Source organism: Corvus hawaiiensis, chromosome 5 (assembly GCF_020740725.1).
Source record: "Corvus hawaiiensis isolate bCorHaw1 chromosome 5, bCorHaw1.pri.cur, whole genome shotgun sequence".
NCBI classification, from domain to species: Eukaryota; Metazoa; Chordata; class Aves; order Passeriformes; family Corvidae; genus Corvus; species Corvus hawaiiensis.
In genome coordinates this window covers 69692539-69718155 of record NC_063217.1, presented here as the reverse complement: position 1 = coordinate 69718155, position 25617 = coordinate 69692539, and the positions used below count along the sequence as shown (strand labels likewise).

At 38.8% G+C, this 25617-nt stretch overlaps 1 long non-coding RNA gene across 1 annotated transcript in view; it reads right to left on the bottom strand.

The window, feature by feature from the left end:
* Positions 1-10087: 10087 nt before the first annotated feature.
* Positions 10088-25617, bottom strand: part of LOC125326535 — an 86717-nt gene continuing 71187 nt past the window's right edge. Inside the window, exons 10-14 of the long non-coding RNA XR_007203877.1 lie at positions 18429-18573; positions 17477-17592; positions 15988-16221; positions 10966-11033; positions 10088-10222 (exon numbers count right to left, since the gene is read on the bottom strand). This is a non-coding gene — a long non-coding RNA (uncharacterized LOC125326535). The remainder of the gene's footprint in view (positions 10223-10965; positions 11034-15987; positions 16222-17476; positions 17593-18428; positions 18574-25617) is intronic.

The window sequence follows — 25617 nt, the reverse complement described above, 5'->3', positions numbered from 1 at the left end:
ACATTTCAATTTGCACTTTTAGAAATGTAGCACATAGTTTCACCAGTAGCATATTATCACTGCTTTTACTTTTCAGGTCTTTTCATAATAAAAAGTCTGTCATCCAGTCCTCACTGTTACACAAGCATTAAGTTAAACTAGTTAAACAAATTCAGATTGCTGCTGGAACCATGGTGGAAATATTTACAGTAAAACTCACCTGGCTTCAAGTATTGTTCCAAAGTTAAAATTCAGCCCAGTTTTGAAAGTTCACAAAGGTTCATTAGCTTATTTGAGCAAAACCCAGGCTCGTTTTCAAGTAAACTTTGGCTGATATTTAGTTCTAGATAAAGGCCACAGTATGATAGTGATGTGATTAAAATAGCTTGAATGAAAACCCTCTGTTCCCTCTTGTGAAGTGGAAGAGAAACATTATTGTTTTGGTTACGCATTCAACACATAAAATCGGCCCCTCACTTTCAGAGGGAGGTTTACTGCTTATGCTCACAAATACTCACCGTGCAGCCAAAGGATTTACACAGTCAGCTAAGAAAATGCAAAATGTGGGCAAGTGACAGTATGGCTGGTTATTTAGGGAGTTAAAATGTCTCCAAAACTGGAATGAGCAAAGTGTGTTCTACCTTAGCAAGAGACAAAAAGGGAAAACAGCATCCTCTAAATCCTTATACACTTAAAACTCTATTCCACATCATTATCATCACTTGATGGATTTATAAATTAATTGTTTCTTATTGTCCATTAACCCACTGACCCAGATTTTACTGCAGCTCAGACCCAAACAAAAATCCTTCTAATCAGATGGGAATGGAAGATCCTTAATGAAGTTTAAGGACACACTGAAACCTGGTCTGTCTTACCATGCCATATTGCATGTTACTAATCTGCAGAGAGTTACAGCTAGTTTGTCAGTATTAAACAAGGGGGGAATGAGAAAGTATTACCTCCTCTGAGGCTTCAAATCAGTTTTTAGTCTGCTGTGATGACCCTGGCCACCTTCAAGGCTCCCCGGAGAAAAGGAAGAAAGGAAATTAATAAATAGGGGTTCAAAAAGATGGCTGCAGCTCTGAAGAGCATCCACTGCTCTCTTTTTTCATCCCTTAGTGTTGTGAAAAAAGACTGTTTCAACCATATGAAAATATAATAAAATGCATATGTTTCTTTTAAATATGGAAAAGGTATGTAATTAGTTTTACTTTAAAATAAGGAAAAATGGAGACTGGATGAATGTATGCTCACTATAAAAGAGAAAAGAGCACTTTTTTTTTTTTTTAAGAAAGGCTCTTTTTAAAAATTCCTAGTAAAACAAGCAGATGGACTAATTTCACTTAAGCTAAAAATAATACACAAGTGGAGGAAGCTGAACTTGAGCCTCCCTTTGTAGGGAGTGTCAGGTATATATTTAGAGGGATCCACATTTTCCTTGGCAGCTTGGGACAGGAATCAAAGGCATACCTTTGCTGCTTAACAAATCATTATCTTTACCTTTACTGCTTAGGAAAAGAGGACCAGAAGTCTCTGTTGAGTATTGAACCTTCTGGTTGTCCACATAATTTTTAGATCATTCCCTGGCTCCACTGTGGAGTCTTCCAGCCAGCTCTCTTCAAGATGAATGTGAAACGAAGAATTTTAATCCTAAAACAACCTGGATTCAAGGACAGGCTGCTCCATGACTCTGGGTCTAGAAGCTCTTGCTTGGTTTGTGCTTAATGATAGAAATACAACTGAATGGATTTGTCCAAGGCTTGGTAATGTTTTCAAGAGACAAGAAAGGCTTTTAGGAAACTGCCTCGCCCTGTGCCCTTATGGGATGTCAGAAAATCTGATGCAAGTTTAATTTGTTTATATTCTGATATGACCAAGTCCCAGTATTACTTCTCTGTCCCTCTCTTTAACAGGTATGTCATGAGATCAAGGAAATTTCACAAAATTCCAGGTTCGATTGTGGATACTGTTTGGTACAGTGCAAAAATAACAGACCTTCTATTTAAAGCATAGATCTACTCTTTCTAAAATAGAGGAATACACCAGATTTTGGGTTTCTTCTAATCAGCTACTTGTAATTTTTCTACTTAAACAAGGCAATTTTCCTTCTTTCAGCTCAGTCTGAGCTTTTCCTTTTATTTTCTCTCCCCTGACCAGCTGAGGAGGGGAGTGACAGAGCAGATTTGGCTGGCACCCGGTGTCCAGCTCAGGATCAACCCACCACACCAACCAACCAAACAAAATCACAATGTTAAGCATGAGGAGGAAGGGGAAGGGAAAGGGAAGGAGCAAAGAGAGAAAGAGGAAGGGAGAAGTGGAAAAGGAGATGCACCTTTTTGAGAGGTGGCAAAAAACAACTTGAAACAATCCTTTTACTAACAAAAACTAAACCAAAATTAAAACAAGTTCAAAAATATAGATCTTCCATATTTATACCAGGTTGCCCTTTGGAATACAATCACATTTTAAATCATGACTATGCAGAGTAAATAGTACTAGCTAGTCTAATTTGTATTTATAATTTAAAGTATTTCTGAAGTGAGCAATCCCTGAGTGAAGAAAGAATGCAAACTCAGAATATGTGTTCAGCAACATTCGCTTAGTAAAAAAAAAAAAACTTTAGAGTTGCTACTGTTGCTCAGTATTAAATCTGAGTAGCTGGGTCTGAATGATTTATGTGCTATGTTATTAAAAGTAAATCAAATAAACACATGGGAGCACCAGTCATTCCATTTGCTCTCGCTAAATCCCCCTCAGGTTATTTCTCATGTATCAGCAGCGTGGCCAAGCAGACTGCAGGACTGTTACAGTGTCATGCTAATATTTTGGCATCTACAATAAGTAGTGACAAAGGGGAAGACTTTTGACACCCTTGAAAAGTGTTTTGGAAGTGTTTATTCATGTAATTATGACAAGTTGTGTTAATTAATGCTGAAGGACCCTTCTCATGTGACTTTCCTAAAATTACACTTATCTTAGTGTCTTGAACATTTTCAGGACATATTTGAGACCCTATGAAATATATTTATGTACAGGAAACTTAAAATATATTTTCAGAGTTGCAATCCTGCAGCCTTACTCTATTTTCTGCTTCCAAGTTTCACAGTGATTAAGTTTCAAAATCAGTTTTCTTAATGAGTCATAATATCTGAAAATGATTTTACTATAATTCATATTGAATCATAGGATGAATCACAGAATAGTTTGGGTTGGAAGGGACCTTAAAGATCAGCCAGTTCCAGGCTCCCTGCCATGGGCAGCGACACCTTCCTCTACATCAGGTTTGCTAAAGTAGAATGTGTCCCTGCCCATGGCAGGGACAAATTAAACTTAAGTTAACCAAGTTAAACAGATTTAAAATATATCTTCAGTCAAAAAGACTTACAGGCATCATCTCAGGCTTTTTCCCAATGTGACTGCTTTGTACAGAATATTGCAATCCATACATAAATTACATTCATTTTTATAAGGATATCTTTCAAATTATGTTCTCTGTTGTGGAAACTTTCCCATACACAAAGAACATCCATTATATTTTACTTTATTCTAATCCCAGTTATGCTTGTTAGGATTCATGAAAGCTCAGTGCTCTCATTCAAGCTGTGAGAGAACAGACTTTAGAGGACTATGACTTTTTGGACTGCTCTTCTTTCAGGTTCATCTATGATGAAATCAATAGTTTGGGCCATGTTGCTTCTCAAGGAGGATTACAAAGAAATTGTCCATATTTAGGATCTCAGCCAGTGAAACAATTTCCCTTTCTTATTCTTTCTTACTGGAACACCAAGATGGAAAATTCATACTTGCTGAAGGAATAAAACATTGTTTTCATGTATGAGCATGCTCCCCAATTAACCAGTTCCTATGGTTGTCATAGACACACATAAATACCACTGGTTTATATCACTAAATACGTGTTTTGACCTGTAAAATTGTCACCATTTCTAAATTGGGATGTATCTGTGAAGCTGTCTTTGAAGAAGTCTACCCAATCACTTCTGAGGACACATCTCACAGTGCTTTTCAGTGTGATCCATCTACCATGCAGGACTCGAAAAAATGCACCATTAAAGTTATTGGTTTGGACATTGTATTCCTACTCCTATCACCACTTCTCTCTAAAGTCACGGCTAACCTTCATGCTCTGAAACAAGTTATGAAGTTTCATAGAGTTACTTCTGAGGACCAACATTGCCAAGCACTTCTATTTCCCATTATTTATTAATAAAAACAGGAGTTTCACATAAAAAGAATATTAGTACTCAGTGTTTTCCTGGTTGGTTTGTATTCCCAAGGATTAGGTTCTCACCTAGACTACAAAGTATATGTTACTGAGAACCTTCATGAGAGGGCCACCATTCTTCTCTGAAGGCCAAAAAATGGCAGTACACTTATGCCAGCACATGTAGCACAGACAATTCTCTCAAGTAATCCTCACAGAAACTGCAGCCAAAAAAGAGATTGTAGCCAAAACTTTTCAGTATTTGGATTGCCTCTAAATCAACAGACAATATAGAGGAAACATTTCTTATACTGGGAAAAAATACCTATTTTTAAATAGCTTCCATTTTCCTATTAAGCAGAATAGAATTTCCATAAAATAAAATACTCACATTGAGCCTTCTGTACTGACCAGCAGGGAAAGACAGAGCAATCAAAAAGGAGATTATTCTTATTGATTCTTATTTCATTACACTTGAGGAATAGTCAGCAGATACCATCTACAGGTAAATCTTGGAATTAAATTGACACAAACTGCAGTTCAAGACCACCTCTGAGTTCAAAATTCAGTCCTTTCCATTCCGTTTTTTCCAAGCCATTTTCAAATCCAAGAAGAAATTTTAAAATCCTCAAAAACTTGTAATATTATGATGGCAAACAACAAATAACCATTTACTAGTTCTATACCTCATTCAGATGCCAGCATTCTGAAAAAGCTGACTTGCATTAAAAAAACCCGGAATTTTTACAAAAAATAAGCTACCATTGGGCATTACAAATGGTATACAGATAATTCCATAAGTCTTTAGAAGTTCTGAGGAACAATACAAATTTTTGTCCCAAAGTACATGCTGTCTTTTTCCCCTCCCTATAATCAAAAAAGGTTAAGCTGTTCTCTGAGCCACTTATTTTTGGGTCAGCAAAGTAAAAGCACTGCTAAAATGTAAGGTTTCATCTTTCAACAGGAAATGTCTGCCTGGAGTAGGATTTACTTTTGCAGCAGCCCTGAGTTTATGGTAGCAATCACTTACACTACAGGGAAAGTGAAGGAGAGAACACGTTCCAGGTATTGTACACAAAACTTGTCAGAAAAGCTGAACAACATTTTGAAACAGGCTGTTTCCATTCCAGAGGGAAAGTGGTAGGTGTTCTCTGATGCTGCCTAATTCATTTACAGAAATGTATAAGGTGTTCTTTCCTTGAGCACAAGTAAAATCAACAAAAAAGAGACAGTTTTCTGCTCACTTTTTCAAACCTCTGTTAGTCCAAACACACTCCCAATGGCTGTTTCCTCAGGGATACCTTCTCCATGTTAGACCAAGAGCTGTCTCCTGTCCCTTTACCAACTCCTACATCAGGTTCTTTTTTATTTCATCTTTTTCTTATCTCTCTCACAGACAGGCAAGCAATCAAAAAACAGAGGCTGGGAGAACTGTTCTTGTCCAATTGCCTTCAGTGAGCCTTTCTTGTGTCCTGTGAGAAGACCCTGTATGGGTGACTGCATGTCACCCTCTTGGGTGGCAGCAACAGCTTGACAACTGTTTCATTTCCTTTAGGGCCCTAAAATTGCATTGATCCACTAATTAATTTAGGTTTTAGGGAAATTTAGAGCTATAGAGTCTGATTTTGGTTTGTTTTTTTTCTTACATTTAAATAATTTTTATTTTAATAAAGATAATAATAATAATTTATTTTAATAATGCATTTTAAAGCACTGATGATCAATAAGCAGAGGGTATTCCCCAGAAAATAGGACTATATGAAGTAAACAGAATACCTAGAAAGCAACATTAGATTAATATCTATTGCTTGTTAACAGGAAGAAAAAAATTAACCAGAAGGGAATGCTGTTATCTGAAAAATTCAGATGGCTAGCCAGGAAAAGCCAAGAACCTTTTCTGAGTCACTAAGACGAATTGTAGATTTCTGAGGATCTGCCACTCTATCCTTTGATTTAGTGGTTTCTCATGCTAACAAACCTCAGAGCATGAAAGATAAGATGAGGCTCTCATTTCATCAGTCACCTCCAAAACACAGGTACCACTGATGTCTGTATGGGCATATAAGAAAGTGAAACTACACCATGGGTGACTTTCATGAGGCAGTGGCACTTATTTTTTTTTTTAACCCTAAAAGTAACCAGCAGTCTCAACTTTATGTGGATACCTCTAAGTTACAGCAGCAAAAACAGCATTAGATAATTCTGACACAAAAAAAGCTGAGGTGGAGGTACCTCCATTTTCAGGACGGCAGTCCTGTTTAAGCCCAGCTGGACTACCAGCTCATTCCAAGCTTGCTGCTGAATTTATATTGAGTGCTAATGATCTCCAGCTAATTCCAGATTGGAGTTAAGAGCTTACAACAGAAACTGACCTTTGCTGTCCCAGAGGAAAAGAGGGAGTGAAATGATTATCTGAGGCTATTTGTTAGGTCTGAAAACCCACTTAATGGATCAATAAATCAAACAGCGAATGAAGCTGGTTTAGAAAGCAGGTGTGTGGATTCTGGTACTAAATAGGTGTTTCATGTGAGAGAACAGTGTGGGTTATGTTAGACTGAATGAAATCAGCTGAACTGTATCCTGTAAAGCCCCAAAGCAGGATGACATTTGTTCTAACTTTATTATCCCTTCTTGTAAGAACACAGTAAAACACCCTTGGATGTGTAGCTTGCACAAAATGTGTCAACACAACATGCATGTAACATTTGGTAAGTTGTAATGCAGTACACTAGTAACAGATAAATGCATGAGTGTTTATAAAGGTAGAACAGTCAAGGGCTGCCAGGAAACACCAAAGACTGCTTAGTGCTCAGGTTTAGGATATTTTCTCATCTGAGACAGAAAAATATATCACTGAACAGTCCTAGAAGAAAAATGATGGACAGGGAGGACAAGCTTGCTTGGGAAAATTAAAAGAAAGTGAAGCCCTAAGCCTCATCTTTCCTATCCTGCCTATGGCATAGAATAAGGGCACTCCAGAGACAACTGCTTTTTCCAAGTGATATTCAGCTTACCAGCAGATGTAGAGAAAACTACCACAGAAAATGCTGCAAGAGACAGACGCATTATGCCAAGAGTGCTTCATTAGTCCATCGGGAAATCAATGGTCTTCATCAAAAAGAGTGACGTGTAAAAGGCTACCAGAATACCTATTTTGGAATATTTTAAGATGTTTTTGTCAGTTTAGGGTCTTTTAATTAGTAAATTATGCCAGACTGGGGTTTTTTTTTTTTTAAATGGTAGAAATAGTAGAGAAAATAGGCTTTTTGTCTGACAACATATAATACTTTAGTTTATCTGAATTTGAAAGGCACTGCATGGTACAATGTGCTGTAGCGTACCACAATGTTCAGAGTGTTCTCTCAGAAGAATGATTGTACAGTAAAATCACACTTTTTCCAACTCTTTTCATTACATGCTCATGTATTAGAGTGGAATAAGGCCAGAGCCTTATTCTATTCTCTGTCAAATAAATAAACACAGAACAAGTAGGCAGCATATAAACTTCTTTTTCACATCACAGATCTCTTAAGACAGAGTACACATGTATGCCCCCTTGCCCCTAGAAAACTTTGTAACAGCAGTCTGGAATATGATTCTTGAGGTAAAGCCAATTCCAAACCCATACCCACTGATATTATCAGTATAGCACCTTCTTCCCTACAAATTTGTCCCAGACAGTACACTTTTGAGCTGAATCAAATAATCATCCTGAAATAGCATTTTCCAAATGTTTTCCAGTCCATAACAGTCAGTGTCTAGTAAAGCATTTAGTATAACCTCGGCAGAAGGAAACCTGTACTTCCAGTAAATCTTCCTAAGCATTCAGAAAATATTAAATTGGAAGGAACTGTTAGTCTGTTGGGATGTGATAAAAATCCAATATGAACCTAGACAATTACAGAAATTGCTTAGCATCAAATAAAGTCAGGTGCAAAATGCTTCACTTAGATCAGGAAAACTGTATGCACAAAGCCAGAATGAAGAATGATTAAGCAGCAGCTGTTGAAAAGTTTTAAGAAGAGCCATGGATCACAAACTGAACATAAATCAAAGTTGTGCTCTGTGGAGAGAGGCAGGCATCACATCGGGATGTGTTTTACAATATTGCCTGTGAAAGACTGGAGATGGAGCCCTTCCTGTGACGGTGCCAGGAGGCTTCTGGATGCCTGCCCTGGAAACACCAAACTGGGAACAAAGTTCACCATTTAGACAGTCTGAAAAGGGGTGGTGAGGATGAGAATAAGTGATACAACAAGGGGAAGGAGATGAGAAGACACGGGAGGGCGAAATGAAAGCCTGAAGGTCCTTAATTAAGAGAAAACAGGACGAAGGTGACAGTGGTGTTCAAATAACAGAAACAAGAACAGCTCTTAAACCGTTTGGAGGTCCAGGAGTAAACAGACATAAAGGTATGGAATTAAACTTCAACAGCAAAGATAAGTTATTCACTGGGGGGAGGCTAATAAAGCTATCAGGCAGGCCCAGGGAAAGCATGGGCCCTCCATCACTGGAAGCCCTGAAGACAAATGTGTTAAGAGACACAGACGTACTTGATTCTCCCACTGGGGCAGGAGAGACCTCAGCAGGCACTTTCCAGCCTTACATTCAATTATCCTGTGATTCTACAAAACTATTTCCATCACAGTATTATTCATCTCTTTAGAAACTATGCAGCCACTACAGGAATAAAATAAAGGGAGAAGAGGGGTGATGAGTTTTTTTAATAAGTTTCTTGTGATGGATGTGAGTCCCTGATAGGCTCCTGGGTGCCTATTAAGGAAACCTCCAGATGGATACAAGTCTAATATTTCCCATTTTGTCTTCTTTTTTACGCTCACTACGATCACTTAGATTCCATTTTGTTTATACTAATCTTAGTGCATCACATCCTCCACAGCAATTTTCAAACACATCCCCTCAGAATAGCCCAAGAGATCCCCTGCATGATAAAGAAGAGCCAGGAATCTTTTTCTTCTTCTTTTTTTTTTTTTTGTTTTTTTTTTAATGAACATGTTTTTGAGTTAATAATATGCTGAGGGAGCAGCTGCACTCAGCAAAACTCCAGCTATAAAACCCTGAAAAGCTTGTGTTTCTTTCACATTATACTGCAGCCAAGCCAGCTGAGCCTACATCTGCCTCAAATCACTGGCAGGTAAAGTTTGTGTCTCACTACAGGGATGTAGTCCCACTGGGTTATTTTATTTATTTGAAGCAGAGCAAACTGAAACATTTGGTTTAGCTTGAATTCATGTTTCTCCCCAAAGTTCACATGGATTTCAACAGGGCTTTTTTTTTTTTTTTTGCAGCTTTGTTTTGATGTGTCTGTTTTTACTGTATGTGCTGCATGCTTGCAGCCACAAACAAAAGCCATAAAACTGATAAAGAATTGCCATGCCATTTGTGCTGTCATGTGCTTCAAGGACCATGACAAAGGAACATGGTGCTTGTATTTGTAAATTCCACACAGAAACTCAAGGTGGGCAGCACCAAGGCCAATTTGAGTTAACAAAATTTAAAACTGGTGGGGTATACATACATATAACAGCAATTCAAATATATCAGCTTTTCTCTTTATCTAGCCCTGTTAGCTTTTATTAGTTTTGACCTTCCTGTTGCTATTTGCATCTACATTCCCTTAAATCATTTCTGTTCCCATAAATCCCTTCTGTCTTGCCAACACTACATTGAGTTTGTCTTTACGGATTGTCATTCAAAACAAATGCTGTGAAAAATTGTTTTCCAAGCTCTTAAATTATGCATGCACGTACCACCCAACTGATTTGGGGAGTAGTGCTCAACCAAATCATAATAATTCAAGGCTAAGAATGCCAGTTAAAGTAAACACTGACCATAGCTTGTTAGATCTGTACTTGCCTTACAATCCTTCCTGCTGCCATCTCCCCCTTTCACCTGCTCCTCCTCATGACTCAGGATCTTCAGTCACACAGATTTGAAGGTTGGCTTAAATAAGTTTCTTGCAGCATCTCTGCCCTCTCCAGCATCAGTGACTCTCTCCTACCACAAGACAAATCAGATAAAACTGTTTAAGAATTATTCTGATCTCCTTATTTGCAGTTTTGAAATTATACCTTGTGCTTAGCTTTCCACATGAGAGTTCCATATTCTGGACTCAGTGCATTTAGCCAGAAAATAAATCATTTAACATAGGAACTTCAACAATTATCCTGAAGGAAATAAACAGCAATAAGTTTGACCAGATAAGTCAATCAAAAATATCAAAAGACACTGATGGCAAATCTTCGATTGCTTCTTAATTGCTTTGAGAGGACAAAGAGGGAATTATTTGGGAAATAGTTAGAAATTAATTAATTGATTTCATTACATGAATGTAAGCAAGAAGTTAGTGCCCAAGCCCAGTGGAAAGACACAAATAAAACACTTGCACATGAAAAGAGAATTCATTTTGCTTGTGTTTATAAATAAAGCATGTAAGCAGTTGATTTTGGACTTTGTAACTCAGTGAAAATGTGAGTCAGAAAGTGTGAATTAATGTCACCAGATGTAGCCGCTGGCCTACTTAAATTAAAAATGCAAACTTGACACGTTATCAAGAACAACAGAGGTACAAATGAAAGCCAACAGAGAATGAATATTCTACTCATTTTAAAGCATTCGTAAGATGTCAGTTTTCAAAGCAGACTTCCTGCAGCTTTTATCTGACTTTCATGGCACAGTAATTTAGGAGACAGGAATGAATGACAGCTGCTAGTTCTGCTCAGAGCACTGTCAGTGGTTACCTGCAGGCCAGTGCACCTGTGACCCTGCAGTCCAAACGTCACGGAGATCACAGCTCAGCCTACATTTGCTGCAGACATTAGCAGGAAGAATAAACAACACAGGCACGACATGAACTGCATGTATAATTTGGCAAACATAAGCATAAAAGTGCCAAATGATCTTTCACTGTCATGGACTCACAGAAATGTCAAGGACTCAACCAGCCCTTTCCTTTGCTCAGGAATACTATGAGGTATATTTTGCTCATCCTCTGAAAAAAATGATCCTCTGAAAAATCTCCAGTGGGTAAAATCCTATAGTCTCTCATTATGGCTTATTCAAAAGCTTAATTATATGCATAGCCATCCAGAGAAATCCAGGTGGGAGATATTTTGCATCATTTGTTATCATCCATACATGTGGCTGACATTTTGGCTCTTCCTCTCTTGTTCCTCATTAATATCACTGCATTAACCGTAGGGACACACTGATCTTTGCTGATAAAGTCAAGGAAAAGGTCTTATTACCCTACTCTGTATCCCATTTTATTCCTTCAATAAGTATCTGCAAGAAATATTAGATCTGACTTGTTTTTTTGTTACTTCCACTACCTCCAACTAACTTCTGCTATATTTATAGAACCAGTGCTTTATGCCTTTTCTGTATGTTTTCCTGATTAACTGACTTATGCTAGGGCATCTGATTTTATTCCTATAAACCTGCACTTATACTTTTTCATGATTCCTTTTGGATTATCAGGACCATGATTTATTACAGACACTTCCTCATCTTGTCCCTTTTATGATTCAGGTTTGCTTGCCAGAATGTTTGTGTTTTCTCCTCATTTCTTTTCCTTATTTTCCTTCCATAGACCTGGAACATAGCAAGCCTGATTTTGCTAAAATAGGTTTTCTTGAATCTCTGAACTGTCTGGTTCTGATGATTTATATTTTTTATGATGGGGTTAAATATTTATTAAGGATGGGGGTGGGTATTCATTTTGCAAATAAAACATTTCCAGTATGACATCCTGTCCTCTTTAGTACAAAATGGTGACACGTATCTCACCACCTGGTCCCTTGAGTTTTTAGAGCTTTCCTTTTTTCGTGTTGTAACTCACATGTGCTGATATAAAAGACCAAACAAGCAGAGGCCAAGGATGTGTAAGAGACAGCTCTTAGAGATATAAAAGGAGAAAGGGCAAGGTAAATATTGCCTGACAAATCCTCCCCTGACTACCACCAGTGGATTCACAGTGGGAATTATAGAGCACTTGCTGTAGTTTGCTTCTTAACTTTCAAAGAAACTACTTTTGAGACACTCAAATTGACTGTACAAAAGGTTTTTGGTATTTATTTGCCTTCATACACTGAAAATGTACAACAATTGCACAGATGGGCAGTTTCATGTGGTTTTCATTAACTTTTTTCTTTTTAAACACACCTTCTTTGCTCAAGCTAGTTTCTGCTGGTTTTGTTTTACGACATGATGGTTTATAAAATTTCTGTCAAACCATGTTACTGTTTGATCATGTTAAGAACAATCAGGGTAAGTGTTGCCAGTTAGAGTTTTCCATCCCAGCCAAGTCACAGTGTACATATGGTGCAAGATATAAAGGAACATAAAGACTGATTAGCGTGCAAAGTGCAACACAGCGGTCTTTACTATTCATCATTACTGTCAGAGTGGATTTTCAGAATCAAGAGACTTCTCCCACACCCATAGCAGTTTTGCACATAACCACACAAAGAAAAGCCAACCAGAAATTATGCAACATGTGTGAGCATGGTCTTCAGCCATGAGCTCCTTTTGAGAAAGAGAAAGATTGTTCCTATCACATTTTCTTGGTAACTCCTCCTAAAGGTTCAGGAAACATATGTCAGAACAGCTTTCCTTCATTCAGAGCAGTGAACTTTCCCACGCATTTCCCGGAAAAGCTTCTCTTCCTGCAAATGCTGCAGCATCTGCCCCAGAGCACCTGAAGCCCTCTCTTTTAAGCTTGCCACAAAAAAGATGATCACTGTCATCTTTGTACTTCATGTAATAAATGGAAGTGGACTTTAGGGAAAAAAGAGAATCACAAAAAAACAAGGCTAGCAACCCAGTCTCCTGTAGATCCTAGAGACCTCCCAGTTCACTTTTGTCTTTTGCTCACAGCCAAATATCCAAGTGTTCTTTCTAATTTTAAGTGTCCAAAACCTAAATTCACACTAATCTCTACATTTAAAGACTTATTTGACACTTGCCCAGGAAATTCTTTGTGTACTTAACCAGTTCTGCATGTGTAGACATTAACTGAGCACACATATTCAATGGCCTAAAAGGCTTCTCTTCAGCAGAAACTTTCAGAAGGTGAATCCTCATGAAATTAATCACAGAATGACAAATTTTAAATACCTTTCTTTCTGGGCAAAAATCTCACTTCAAGCAGCCAAATTACTTGTATGCTTGACAGCAATGAGCAACAATTTATAGCACACTGCCTGCTTCACTGGTTAATACAAGAAACTGACACTTAGATATGTCAGAACACATACAGAGCAATGTCACCAAAAGAATTGTTTGGGGACCACTGCAGCAGGCACGATTCCATCACAGTCTCCAAAAACTATGCATATCCACCCCTTCTATAGACAGTCTGGCTCCCAGAAATCACTTAGAACACTCTCAAGAAGACCTGGGACTTTTGGGAGGAGGTGGAAGTTCACAGGCAACAAATTAATAAAGAAGGCCCTCAAATGACTTCTCTGCCAGCTGATGTTCTTGAAGTGCCCAATGAACCATAATATGTGATTAACAGAAGGTGACTCCAAATATAGGGACCCCAAATAAATATAGCGGCTTGTGGCCACATCATTTTGCCTCACGAGCCAGTCAGACCTCCCAAATTAAGCAGTGCTGAGCCAAGTCTGAATTTAAATAGGAGATCCTCCAAGGAAAACTGAGTGCATGTGCCGAAGGAAATCATGCTGGTAGTCCTTGTCTGTCTGAGTTACTACTGAACTAAGCCACTTGCATGATGCCAACAACAGGACTGAGGCTGTAGAAGGAACTCAAATCTTTGAATCCTAGCTCCTAGAGGTTATTAAAAGTCCCTCGACGGTATTTTGAAAACTAATGATGTCCATGTAGCCAAATTTCATAGTAGATAATTATAATACAACAAATATCCTAGCAGTTTGAAGTGGATGCAGCATTTTCTTTCATTTCCTCTCCATTAAGTTTCATGAAGTAGCTCATGAAATAAGGAATTACAAAGTTCTACTCAAGAGGTGATTTCACTCATGTTCTAGTGTTAAATAAAAAGATTATAGCATATTGTGCTGGAATCACATTAATTATTTTTTTAAACCCTGTGTTACTTCTTTTTGATTTGTTTCTTACAAAGAGCATAGTAAGCAAATCTCTTTGGAGGACATTGTAATGCATGAAGCTAACTGAGTAACTCGTGATTCTTAGAGCAGTTTAATCTGGAAGGGTCCTCAGGAATTCATGTAGTCTAATCACCTGCTCAAACTAGAGCCAATATCGAAGTTAGATCTGAGTGCCCAGGGCCTTGTTGTAATTTACAAGCACAAATCCTACTCCCCCAATTTCATATGTCATGTAAAAAAAGAAAAAAAATAGCTAGGGAGAAAGTTTTGTTCTTTACTTGTTTTGGGAAAACCCTGTGCCATAGCATTCCACAAATTCCTATTCAAACATTGCCCCATTTTGTTCACACTTGAAAGTTTTTGTGCATTCGCAGCCTAATTCAGTGTGATGATAGTTATCATTAATACCAGCAGCTCTGAATGTTCACTGGCATGAGTCTGTGAAATATACAGATAAATTAAGGAGAGAGAGATAAAGAAAACATAGAAAATACCCTAAAACTTTGAGGCATGGTCATATTGTCAAGAATAGCAAATAAGTTTTTGACATTCTTCTGAAAACTGCTGGTAATTGATTCCCATGACATAGCTGTTAAGTAAATTCATATTTCTGGTGCCAAGTGTAATGCCAGTTATCAGTAGATTGAATTAAATCAGTAGATGTTCCTGCATAGAAGAGGCAATTAACAGTACCTCAGGCAAAAAAAAAAAAGAAGAGCTATAAAGAGAAAAAGGTGGGAGAGAATTTTGAATTTGTATACCAAACACTACCGAAATGACTTCTATTCGGTACACTTGTCCTCTATGTAACTGCAATACATGGATTATTCATTTGCTCATCCTTTATTAGTCCTTAAAGTGTTCTCCTCACTGTAAAAGCACAGAGACAGTCTGGGCTGTAAGTTCTATCAGCCAGACTCTGAGGAGCCAGAACGCACCAGGAGTCTGTGGGATGGGATCATTCAGCCTGGTTTTGTGCATGGTTGCGTGCATTTGCTGCTTAATAGTTCTTCAGATTGCTGTCACCATGGGACAAAAGGAACTTTTTAAGGAGCACTTTGAGTGAGCAAAGGATGATTCCTTTGGCTATGACTAATGTATGATCATTAATACCTAGCCAGAACCATTTCCTGACTTCGTACTAGGGGAAAACCTAGGGTGCATCACCTCCCTGACCTTCCTGTCCTGGCTGCCATGGAAAGAAAGGGAGAAATGTAGGCCAGAAGGTGTGGATGACGGGAGACAAGGAGGGGATGGCATGCTACAAACAGCACTAGCCCATACACAGAGTTTATGAGGACTGGGGCACTGACAGCCTTTCTGACCATGCAGCCTAACATGAAAAATGAACAGAAATCAGTAAAAGTAAGTTACAACCAGCCCGTGGCACAGACACTCAGGTAGTCCAGCTCTTCCCACTAACACAGATAACAAATAATGCAGCAGTGACCGAAGCGTGCCTGAATCCAAACTTACTCAAGTGAACATCTCTGATTCTATCTCAACTTCCTCACACCTGTGTAACTAGACCTCTGCTTCAACTTGCTGAATCCTTGAAGTGTTATTTGCATGAGCTCAGCAAATCTTTGAGGCACACCTTCCTGACAGCAGCCACAGCTGACCATTAGGCCTGCCAAGTGATGACTGCCAATGCTTACTACTTCTTACCTTTTGTGCCATTTGGATCTGGTTCTCTTCTTCACTTCTGGTCTCCAACTCAAAGAGGTAACCTGTAATTCATCAGCTTTGGGGAAAATATGTGTGATCTCATGAATCCTGGATGTTGTAAAATATTGTTTTGTTGGTGAGGAGACAGAGGTCTGTACACCATTAAACTAGTAAAACTTGCAATTTTCCAGGGGTTTGCCAAGCAAGTCTTGAATGTCTCAAATCTTCCACAATCTGTTTGATATATCAGGAGGGAGAGACAGTAAACTATCCATGAGGGTAGCTAGTGCAGATCATAGCATCAAACGCATGAAATTTATACACTATAAACTTACTTTAAATACCCATCTACAACAAGTACTGTAACATTAGAGAGGGTAAAGTTGGAGAATACTGATTGTGACCATGTGTAGAACAAGAATAATTTATTTTTAGCATTGTATTTCTGTTCTAATGCAATTCTACCACCCAATACACATGCATATGGATTTCTAAAACATTATCTTATATTTTAAAAAGCTGTCATAAGCAAGAGCCAGAAAATTAATAGGTGCAGGTTTGGTTTACATCATGTTAGAGGTATAAAATTCACTGGGTGGGGGGGAACTTATATTCTCTTCATTGATTCACATGGATTCATGTTTTCCTCTCCACCTCAAGGTGGAATTCCAAAATTTATTCCATAATAATGATGGGCGGCCAATACCTCTATTTCAATATTGCAGAAATTGGCAGCCTTCAGAAAGAAACAATTAAATCATTGCCACTACCATCAGAGGGCTTCCACTCTTTGCTGCTATGGCTCTGAATAGTCTGAGGAAAAAAAGTTACAACAAAGATGGCAATGAGAAGGGAAAAAGACAACTTTCCCTTTACACCTGAGCTTAGTCACATGTTATTTTATAGTTCTTCACTGATACAAAGGCCTTGTGCAAGGGTTGTGTACTGTATTTGTGAAATATTTGAAAAGCAGAAGTGCGACATTCATCTTTAAATTCCTGCATTTGCTTGCATCTTTGTAATTCCACTAAGAGAAGGGGCCTACTGGGAAAGGAAATCCCACAATCATCTTGTGCTTAAACCTTTATGACAGAGACTCATAGTCCTTCTCATCCATCATGTACAGATCCAACTAAAATCCTGTGAAGGCAACCATAGCATGTTTTAATCCAAATTGACTGTGTCTTGTTCTGCTTCTTAAATCTATATGCAATTAGATTTTCTATTCAAGTTACTAAGACCTTGGAGACCTTGTTATTTGGATGAGTTCAGCAAATTTTCGAGTCTCACGTTCCTGAGAGCAGCCACAGTTGAATCTTACACCTACGAGAAAATGATGATTGACAACCTATGTAATGTCTGAAACATAACTCTACTGGTTGCACTTTCTCTCTCTGAGGCCCCCAAATAGTTATTCAAATAAAATTTTTAAAAAGATCTGAAGAGAAAATCCAAGCACAGCTGACTGCCTACTGCAGATGCTACCCACCTTGTGAAAACCCAGCTCCAAATGCATCATTATACTGGTTATCTGGGCTAGTGATTATACTAACACAGTGACTCTTGCATTTCCTGTGAAAAACTGCAAAGGCCTCTGTGACATTCCTGAAAGAAAAAAAAAACTTTCTGCATGAGTTTCATCTTTTCTCTTCATTTATTTTTATCCCTGTTGTGGTTTAAGCCCAGCTGGCAACTAAGTACCATGCAGCCACCTGCTCACTCCCACCCCTCCCCTGAGGGCAATCAGAAAAAAACAAAAGCCACTGAGAAAAGCAAAGTTAAATAATTGCAAGAGAGTTAATAATAATCATAATAATAGTAGTGAAAAGGGAGATAACAAAAAGAAAGAGAGGAACAAAACCCAAGGCAGACAGGAATTCACAATTCAATCGCTCACCACCTGCCGACTGACGCCCAGCCCATCCCCAAGCACTGATCAGCAACTTCCACCAAACTTCCCCAGTTTACATAGAGAGTGTGATGATCTATGGTATGGGAGAGCCTACAGAATAGCCCTTTGACCAGCTCAGGTCATCTGTCCTGGCTGTGCTTCCTCCCAAGCCCTTGTGTAGCTGCTGGCAGGCAGAGCATGGGAAAAGTCCTTGACTTACCAACAACCAAAACACCAACGTGTTACCAATGCCATTCTCGTGCTAAATCCAAAACACAGAACTAGGAATAAAACTGACTCTATCCCACCCTAAACCAGGACAATCCCCTGAATTTTTGTTTTCAGGCCAGCCCTGGCATGCAGCATCTGCAGGATCAGCTCCAGCCATACTGAAAATGTGCACAAAAAGGACTGATAAAAAGGTGGGAGGAGAGCAGATTTTGGCCAGCAGTCTGCTCATCAAAATGCTGAACTTCTACTCTAAGAAAATGCCATGGGATCTCTTATCACGAGGCAGATGTGTGCATGTTTCCTTACCCAGTTTCCTTACCTTCTGAACAAGGAAGAGCAGAGTTAGTGTTGCCAGGAACTGATCTTTGAGTCCAGATATGGCATATATTCCAAATTTGATGACTTGGTCTCTGAATTATTCCCTCTGGATTTAGATTTTAAAAGGCCACTGTGGTCTCTGCCAGCTGGTAATGTCAGAAACAACAATATTGCTGTTACTGTTTAACAGGTAATACTGCTTATTTCATGGAGTGGGTTTTGTTCCAGATAGGGATTGAAATTTATTTGTTTTAATGATTTAACTTGTTGACAAATAAACATATGACAAAAAATGTATAATATAATCCTGGCAAACCACACTGTGCCTTTAGCTTTGCCTTAAATTTGAATTCAGCTATTTATTACATCACCCTTTGCCAGAATTGGGCAATAAACTACTTTCATATTCAGAAGAATGTTTCCATTTAAAATTTACATTTAAAATTGCAATAAGATGCTGGATCTCATTCTTTTTGAGGAAACTGTATTGCATTACATTAGCTACATTGCTAGAGAAATGCTTTCTGCTTCCTGTATCAGTTTCAATTATCTGGGTGCATTATGCACCCATTTTTATCATAGAATGTTAAAGTCAGTGTAATTCCAAGTGTCACAAACCACAGCTACAAAACAGATTGGTTAGCTGTTAATTATTTAAATACTGCATCCTGTGCATAATTAATTTCTTACCTACTGTCATGATGTATTATTGACGGTTTGGAAGACTAAGTCTATTGCTGCCCAGCATAATTCTGAAATATAATTTATAGTGGTTATTTGGAGAACTATATTGAGTACATTAAAGCCATATGGTGCTGTGGTTTCTTCCCCAAGAGATGCCTCATCAGCTAAGAGAAGCATTATGATCAATATGTATATTACTCATTTTTAATAGAGTGTACTAAGCTGTAGAAGATTATTGTTCCTGCCAGTTACTTGAAAATATGAGGTGCAACAATTATTTTAAGATTGTTGGAGAGTTACAGTATTCTCAAGATATAGAAAATATGTCTTTGTTTTGTTATGCTTAAAACCTGAAACACTCTCTAGCAGCTGAAATCCCCCAGAAAACAGTCTGCTTAACTAAAAAAGCTAAAACCTATAAAAGGTAAAAGCCTTATTTGAGATGTAATGCTCAAAAAATTTACTAAATATGGCTTCTCAGAAGGGAAAAAAAATAAGAGAGAGAGAGAAAAAGATGAGAACATTGTTTGCCATTTGTCTTGGCAAAAGGACATAGCATCTACCACAATTATGCCTATTTCACTGTTAAAAATAAAAAGTGGCAAGTATTATAATGATTGTTGCAGCCTTAGCAATCAGAGAATTTTGGATTTTTTTAAGATGCATGTTACATATTCCTCAGTACACTGAGAAAAATACCACATGAATACCAAGTATTCCACTAACCTCTGACCTGGTGGAAGCCTTTGCAACTGCAGACAAAGAGGAGACTGCACTGCCTAGCTGAGGGTGCAAGGCCACAGGCATGGAATATGAACACAAATTTAAAAACCCCACAAAGCCAAATTTCAGTTACTCAAACAGAAACAGCAGAACTGCAAACGTTACAAAGTGAGACAAGGCCACATCAGGGGCTGGGGGCAGAGAGAGGGGGAATAAGGAGTGGGAAAGTCTGTGCACCACTGATGACCCAGAAGGTAAATACTCAGAGCACAGTACAGGGCAATTCCTCCAAGTCTGAAGACATGGCTAAGGGACAGGATGAGGGGAGTTTCAGCTGGAACAGGAAGCTAAGGACTAGATGGAGAGTTTAGACTTAAAACGATGTCACCAAATGCATTTGCATGGTGTTCCACCCAAACTAATATATCCTCAAGTGACAACTCAGGTCCAGCTCTTTGAATGTCATCTGGAACTTTCACCCCTTTCTGCTTTAAAATCAGATTCAATTAAAAGCTTTCAAACTGAGTTACTTTACATTGAAATGGGGAGGATTCAACATAGCTCAGCTGTCAGTTATGCTTAACCAACTTTCAACATCCTTTCTAAAAGAAGCAGTCCCTTACAATTAGATGTGACTGCATCCTCATAGATTTATCTGTATTTTGTTCCAAGCAACTTTTACTGTCATTTTGAATACTTGCTTCAGTATTTTCTAAAAACTAACTACTTGAGAAGAAATCACTTTCATTCTGAAATATTATCACAGAAGTACAGTACCAGGATACTGAAACAACACCACAGAAGCACCCTGATAGAAACCCTTGTCCTTTTTATCCTGTTAAAGGCCCCAGCTGGACTTCAGCTCTCACAATGCATGATGGCCCCCAGGTTTTTCCCATTTGTGTGTTCTTCACCAAAAAGTTCAGCAGTCAGTGATCTACTTTATGAGTCACTCACCTGCCCTCTGATAAACTGGGGATGCCACAACCCCGTGGGAAGTTCAGCAGACACAGAGGACAGGGATGTTGGATCACAAATACCACTGCACTTGTGAGGACGGCTGTAGTTTTTCTGAGATATCTCTTTTATAGAGAAAAGCATTCTCTGAGCCATCCTATTTAGATGTCCCAGACACATTAAAATAATGGAAAACCACCCTTACAGACAGTAAGAACTAAAGCTAAGCAGAGTTTCTAAGCACGCATACGTTTTTCCAACAAATTTACGTGGTCTTCCATAATCCTCAGTTTTATTTATTTCCAAAACTTCTCTCCCATCTCTTCCCTTCTGCATGATCTATATGTTATCTTATACAATTTATCCCTAGCACATTTTTTTGCTTCCCTTCTCAGTTCCAGTTACATTAATGATGCCAATACTTTTCATGTATCCCTAATCTTTGTTCCTTTTATCATTCATCTTGCATTCATGCAGACTTTCAAATACTTATCAATCCCCTTTACAACAATCCTGGGTTTTATTCCTTTTTCACAAATGTTCTCTCTTAATAATTTCTTCTTTCTTTTTTCCTTCTTTAGAGAGACTGCCAGTTTTAGTGTTGAATCCCAGTTCTTCTGGGACAGATCCTTCCTTCCTTCCTTCCTTCCTTCCTTCCTTCCTCCCTCCCTCCCTTCCATTGGCTTTGTTTTTATTCCTCAGCCTTTATTTCTGTGCCAGAGCTAGAGGTTCTTTATCAAGATCTACCACCTGAGACAGTTTAACACAATAGCATTTCTTTTCTTTTCTTGCAATACTGTGTGCCCTGTGAACTATTCATTAAACAAGCTTAATTAACTGTTGCATTAATTGCCCCTGCAAACTATTTTGAAACACTCCAGGTTTTAATCTACCTCATGTCCCTGGTACCAAATTTTGCTTGTGACACTAGAAGTGTTCCTGCAAAAAATGTTTGTGTTATTAATTTTCAACACTAATTCAGGAGTAGTGATATATTTTTGATTGGAAGAAGTCCAGTACTGTTATTTTTGATGATGGACAGCACTATCTTTCTCTGGGAGATAAAACAGTCAAATTATAACAAACTGTTTTGCCTTGCTGCTTCAGGCTGCCTCTGGTCCAAAAGATGAAATCATAACAAAGCAAATGCCTCAACTAACTAAATAATCAAGCACATCATTACTTAGAGAGAGGAGTAGAAAGCTGCAGGGCTGAAGAATCAGAAAGCTTGCAAAAATCAGCCTGTGTACATATGGCAATAAGTCTTCCTGAAGTTTCCCTCTCAGTTTAAAAGAGAAACAACAAGTCAGTACTACAGACCAACAAAGCCTGATGTACAAAACACACTGCAGACACCCATTTGGAGATACTTATGGGAAAAGACAAAATTGTCATCAATAAACAAACAAAGCACCATGAGTGAAACTTTATACAGGCTCTGGGCTCTCAACACTTCAGGGACTCTAAACTGCCAACCTCTTTTCCCTCTTCCCAAATCTTTCAGTGGAGGCAACGTTTGACCCTGTAGAGAGAGATAGCCATGAGAAGCACAGCTGCTAAACCTAAAGGAAAGCCTTTGCATTGTTACACAGGAGAAAAAGGAAGAGATGGGAAAGACACAGTTGCCTAACAATGCTAACAATGCAGCTCAGTTGCATTTTGCTAACAGAGGACTATAATCAAGTATGAGATATTTGGTGAGTGCTCAGAGTCCAAATAAAGTGTTGAAATACACAGTTGTAACACAAAATTAAGAAATCTGCATAGAATTTAAGAATGAAAGGGCATACCCCAAACACCACCTATATTTACTGTGATACATCTAGTCAAAATTCAAAGTATAATTGAAATATTTTGTGCTACCAAATACAAGAAGGAATATCACTATAATTGAACAGATGGCATGGATGTATCCCCCAGCATTCCTAGTCCAACAACTGTGAATGCTGACAGGAGAGGGATGTTCTTCAGGTGCTCACATGACCATCCTAAACAGAATTTCTTTCTCCACTTATGTGATCCAACAATGCCCTTCTTACATTTTTGCATGTTTTAAGAGAATTAAAATCAAATGAGTATCCATAGAGATAAAGCTGAATATGTGAATAGTAGCTTCCACCCCTAGCAACAAGGCTGTGCTCAAAAAATTCCTCTTTATCAGCTGGTCTGAATTAGCAAGTCAAAAGAATTACAGCATATGCACAGGGCAGAGGAGAGCTGCTAAACATGACAAAGCCAAAAACAGACTTTTGGAGGCCAAAAGCAACATCACAAGCCTGGTATTAGAATATGAAGTTCCTGAAGGTCTAAGACTGTGTCTGAAGTATAGGACCTGGAATCACTCACCATCTCCTGATCCCAGATGTATCCTGACTTTACTCTGCCCAGGATCCATGTCAGGATAAGAGCGGAGCACAAGCCACCTGCCAGCTAACATGATTTCCGTGGGAAAAATAATTTAAAAACCTTGCCTCAAGACTTCATACAGATCATGTCTGTCGCTCCACCTAGACAGAGCCTTTAAGTTCTCTTAGTAATGAGCCAGTTAATTAAATCAGCACAGAGCCCTTTCATTGCTGTTAACCATCCCAGACTACTAGCACAGGCTCATTTTCCAACATGAGCCAACCCCATGTCCCAGCTCCTGGCTGCCCTGAAATAAGAAAGATCCTGAGAGTCTATAATTAATATTTTATCTCAGTTGCACTTGCACGAATCTGGATTAAATTCAGGGAAGAAAGTGGAGATACTTCTGATTCTGAGCCATATAATTCAGGTGAGGGTCTGACCACCCAATATGTCTGTAGAGAAACTCTTATGCCCACTTAGGCATGAGTCGCATTCATTTAGGCAGCTAGCTCTCACCTGGCTGGTCTACAATTTCTACCATTTCCTTTTTCCCCCTGTCAAATCTTCCTACCCTCAATAGATGCAATTCATGTTCTTTTGATGGATGGCAAAGAGTAGGTTAAATTCTTGTCCCAGTTTTGTGTATAGAGTTGTTAAGCATCAGAAAGGAGACTGGCCAAAAAAGCACTGCATATCATTCTGCAGATCATTAACTGGAAACATAATCTGCCCCACTCTAGGTGTCACATCCAAGAAAAGACCACAGAATTAGAAGTACAGTGCTCTGAGCAGGGGAGTACTCGGTGTTCCTCTCCTTGCCCCATGTGCAAGCATTGCAGTCAGCAGCCAAGCACAAATCAGCATTTTACACAAAACGTCTCAGAACCTGATAGCAGATCCAAACAGCTATTCAGCCTCACGCACTTTGAAGTGGTCATGTAATTTATGTATTATGATAATCTGGTTTTCATCTAACCTACTAATTCAACCGTCGTTTCCTTTAAATAATTGGCAATCTGACTCCCCACCCATGTTGAGGAACATGCACACTGCTCTCTTGCAAGGATACCATCAACCTGGACAAAATGTCATGAAAAAAGAACAAAGATAAATTTCCAAGGAAAAGAAATAGTATTCACTTTCACAGGATCTTATCTCTCATTATAGATTTTAGAATAGGCAAAGTTTTGAACATTTAGAAGGAGAAAATATTTCTAACGCTGTTTGAAGGATCACTTTAAACACTTTATTTTAGGAAGGGTTTGGGCTTTGTTTTCTGGATTTTGTTTGGGTTTTTAAACATATCTAGAGTATATCTACAGTAATGAATCTCTTTCCTAAAAGTCTTACATATTGCTCTGGTTAGACCCCACTTGGAGCATTGAGTACAGGTCTGGTGTCTCCAACATAAGAAGAACATGGAACTGTTGGAGCAAGTCCAGAGGAGGGCCACAAGGTTGATGAGGACTGGAGCACCTGCCCTGTGAGGACAGGATGAGAAAGCTGGAACTGTTCAGCCTGGAGAAGGTTGAGTGGAGACCTTGGAGCAACTTTCCAGTATCTGAACGGAGCCTAAAGGAAAGTGGGAGAGGGACTCTTCATCAGGAACTTTAGTGATGGGACAAAGGAGAATGGGTACAAACTGAAAGAGGGGAAATGTAGGTTAGATATACAGAAGTTGTTTACTGTGAGGGTGGTGAGGCACTGGCATAGATTGCCCAGAGAAGTTGACCCACCACTGGAAGTGTTAAAGCCAGGTTAAATTGTTAAAGGAACTCTGGGCAACCTGGTCTTGTGAAAGGTGTCCATGGCAGGAGGGGCTAGAATCAGATGATATTTAAGGTTCCTTCCAAGCCAAAATATCCCATGATAATCAGTCTAGCAGTGGCTATCGAACATCTAGCACGGGACTTTCAAATCAGCAAAGGCCACAATAAAGACAACAGGAATCACAAGGCCACACAACACTGCTAGGGACATTTATTCTGTAAAATATTCCTTGACCTGGCTCTGCAAGGCTGTGTCCAGTCTTGTCTTTAACCACTGCTCTTTCACAAAGAGTGCTGTGCAAGCAGCATTCAGCATTTGCTCATTTTCACCATGGTTTGCCTGTCTGCTCTAAGGCTGGGGAAAGCCTCCTGTGTACCCAAACACCCCCGGCTCCAGGTTACCTCATGATGCCAGTGAGGTTACAACATGCAAACAGCCAGTGCTTTCAGCTTGGACAGTCATTTATACAGAGGGGACACAACCCCTTACACTTTCACAGCATTTCACACAGTCAGCAAGAGCAAGACAGTGAAGAACCCCATCCACAAAATGCTGTTAGCCATTCTTACCCTAATTACAAAGTTTGTGGGGTTTCTTTCAGTTTTCCACTTCAGTTTGGAGTAGTCAGCCTCACACTATGACAAGTAGCATAAAGAAACCTCTGTCCCTTTCAACACATGAACTAGAGGGTATAAATTGCAATTAAA